We start from the raw sequence: 3,671 nt of genomic DNA on the forward strand, positions 1-3,671 counted from the left end.
ACAAGGTAAGTAAAATAAAGGTTCATACAAAATGAACAGCATCCCCAGGGTCAAATAGTTTAGAAACATTGAGTCAGGTGTCCAAATTTTAAAACTGTGGTTTAAAAAAATCCATAACAAAAATAACTTTTGTTTTGGTTTTGGTTTTAGAGAGAGGGACAAAAACAAACAAACAAACAAACAAACATGAAGTTGTATAGGTAGGGAAGTGTGGAGAATCTGGAGGAAGGGGAAGAAAATGATTAAAATGTATTTTTATGGAAAAAGTTAATTTAAAATATATCCTATATGTTAAAGGAAACATTAGAATTTGGAATTTGGAAAAAGAAATATTCTTGTGTGATTTTATTGCATAGGCAACCATTTCCATTAAGTGTTTAGAACAAGAAAATCTCTCCCCCAAAGACAGTAGTACCACAGTATACAAAGTAGCAGTGTGTCTCCTAAAGCAGTTTCCTACAGAAGAAAAAAAAGAGTATGATGAAAACTTGGTACTCCAAACAGAAAAGAAGACCAAATTGACATACCAGGCAATTCTCAGACTGCCACTCTCTGGTTTACCCTGAAAAATTACTTCTAGTTGTTCTAATATAGTATATTTTGTCTTTTCTTCATGCCTTCACATGAACTGTTAATTTTTCCTAAAATATTCTAAGTCTACAACTTTACCTTTTTATTCTTATTTATCCTTCTGACCTCTGTAAAATTTGGCACTATCCAAAAGTTTTTTTAGTAACCCCTCTCCACAGTGTGAAGTAGTAATTATTGTTATAAGTGAACAAAAGACATATAATATAGAACTGGTATCATATCACATTTTAGTAAAATTGTTCACTTGCTTGGTCATTCATTCCCAGTAAATGCAAGCTTACTAAAAGAGAAAGAGCATATTTCTTTTTCAAAATCATGTCACACTGCTCAAAGTACATACACTGCCCAGAAGTACTTACTAAGCCAATTCTTTTTTCCTTTTTTTGATTTTTTTGTTTTAATTTTTATTAATTATACTTTATTCACTTTGTATTCCCCATAAACCCCACCCTCCTCCCCTCCTAATTCCACCTTCCCTCCCCATTCTCCACACATGCTCCTCTCCAAGTCTGCTGAGGGGAGAGGTCTTCCTCTCCTTCCTTCTGATCCTATTCTATCAGATCTCATCAGGAGTGGCTGCATTGTCATCTTCTGTGGCCTGGTAAGGCTGCTTTCCCCTCAGGAGGAGGTAATCAAAGAGCAAGCCAATCAGATTATGTCAGAGGCAGTCCCTCTTTCCATTACTATGGACCCCACTTGGACACTGAACTGCCATGGCTACATCTGTTCAGGAGTTCTAGGTTATCTCCATGCATGGTCTTTGGTTGGAGTATCAGTCTCTGGAAAGTCCATTGTGTTCAAATTTTCTTGTTCTGTTGCTCTCCTTGTGGGGTTCCTATCCTCTCCAGCTCTTACTATTTCCCAACACTTGGCCATAAGTCTCAGCATCTGCTTTGATAGTCTGCAGGGCAGAGCCTTTCAGAGGCCCTCTGTGTCAGGTTCCTAACTTGTTTCCTGTTTTCTTCTTCTTCTGATGTCCATCCTCTTTGCCTTCCAGGATTGGGATTGAGAATTATAGTCAGAGTCCTCCCTCTAGATTAGTTTCTTTAGGTTTCCTTTTCAAAATCATGTCTCACTGCCCAATGAAGTACTTACTAAGCTAATTCTTGATCAATTGAATTTAAGTGTACTAGAAGTATGAGAGATAACAAAGAAGTAACCTTATGACTGGGAAATAATATTTTTGCAATATAATATACGTGGTATGAAGTACATTTTAAAATTACCTCCCTAAAGAATAAGAATCATAGTGTAGTTACCATAATAGTTAAGGTTACTACTATGCCCCTAGCATATCTAACTATGTAGAGGTTACAGAAGAAAGTCAATCAAAATTTATTGAATTTATCAATAAATGAAGCTATCTGTAATGATACACACCGGTATCCCCAGCACTTAAGTGGCTGAGGCAGGAGAAATACTATCAGTTCAAGGCCAGCCAGGTCTGCACAGCACAACACTGTCTCAAATAAATATAACTAATTAATTTGATTAAAACATTTCATTGTAAACAGTTTCTTCAACTCAGGAGCTTTCCTAAACAAACTGGGTTTACCACATGAAAAATAGTACTGGCATATAACAGTGTATAAGTCAGAATAACCACTGTCCTAAAAAAGGTTGTATTATTCAGATTTTAAATATCTTTTAAAAACAAACCAGCTAGTTTATTTTGAGAAGAATTCCCCCAATGGATCTTTCATAGTTTTTGTTTGGGTGGGCCTTTGTACATGCTTATGCATACACACATTTATGTACATATATATATATATATATATAATGTTTTGTAAATACACTACTCCATGCTCAATGATAAATGGAACATCTATACCATACTCCTTCTCCTTAGAGCTCAGATATCATTATGAAAGATGGAATGGAAATATTATAAGAATCGGAGGACAGGGAATATTAAGTGCAAATGTATATTCTAGAAATGACAGGACCACTGAAATCAAGAGCTCACAGCACCTGTGGTTGCTTATGCAAGACTCAACACAAGGTCATGTCAGTCAGCATTGAAGCATGGATTAGGGAGAGGCCCATGAGCCACCACTCCTGGTTGAAGAGTTGTTGGCAGTTAAAAGCTACTAGAGAAAGGAAAGTCAGTTTTATTTAAAAGTATGGCTCCTGGTAGGTCAAGCTCATGCCTCAGTGGATGGACGCATACCCAAAAGACTATGGGAATTAGCCGTATTGGATGGGCAGACTGGTCTGAATGTGTTTTTAAAAATAGTAGGAGTCATGAAGTTAGGGGAGTGGTTGGGAGGGTGGTATGAAAGGTAGACCTTGGAGGAGTTAGGCACAGGAGTAGTGGATATGATCAAAACACAATGAATGTATTATGAAGTTCTGAAAGAATTATTACAAATACTATATTCAAATCTACTATAAGGCAAACAACAATTGACTATACCAATGAGAGTTCGACTGCTGGTTATGTTGTTTACACAAGCACTTCACATATAAATAGTTTCTATAAGTTATATGTAATTTGCCTCTGAGCTGAAGGCAATGAGTTTTTCAAGGGAAACAGGATGTCAAACATCTGGATTGGGGCCTGAAGAAGTGGCATACTGGTTAGGAGCACTTGTTCCTCTTGCAGAGGACACATGTTCCATTTCCAGCACGCACATGATGGCCCACAACCATCCATAACTCTAGTTCTTAGGGAGCCAATGCCCTCTTCTGACCTCTGTAGACAAGGCATGTGCAAGCTGTACACACATACATATAGGCAAAACACTCATACACATAAAACATAAATCATTTAATCTGAATAGGCATTAGATAAACTTTATGTAAGAGAAGGGTTATTACTATTCTGATTCAAATACATCTGAAATAATGAGGTCTTCTTGGTGAAAGTCTTTAAACCAAAAGTTGCACTTCAGCATGGAAGTGCTATAGAATAAGAATGACTTTTTTGAGCTTTTATATTTGTGTTTATTCTTTACTTAACTTTTAAAACACTACTACAGTGGAATATTAAAAAAAATAGACAAGTAGTGAGCATATTATGATTACAGTCCTTCCCACATTCAGTACTGCATATAGAATACCAAAGAGTGACTGGTGCA

Source organism: Meriones unguiculatus, chromosome X, assembly GCF_030254825.1.
Source record: "Meriones unguiculatus strain TT.TT164.6M chromosome X, Bangor_MerUng_6.1, whole genome shotgun sequence".
In the NCBI taxonomy this organism is placed as follows: domain Eukaryota; kingdom Metazoa; phylum Chordata; class Mammalia; order Rodentia; family Muridae; genus Meriones; species Meriones unguiculatus.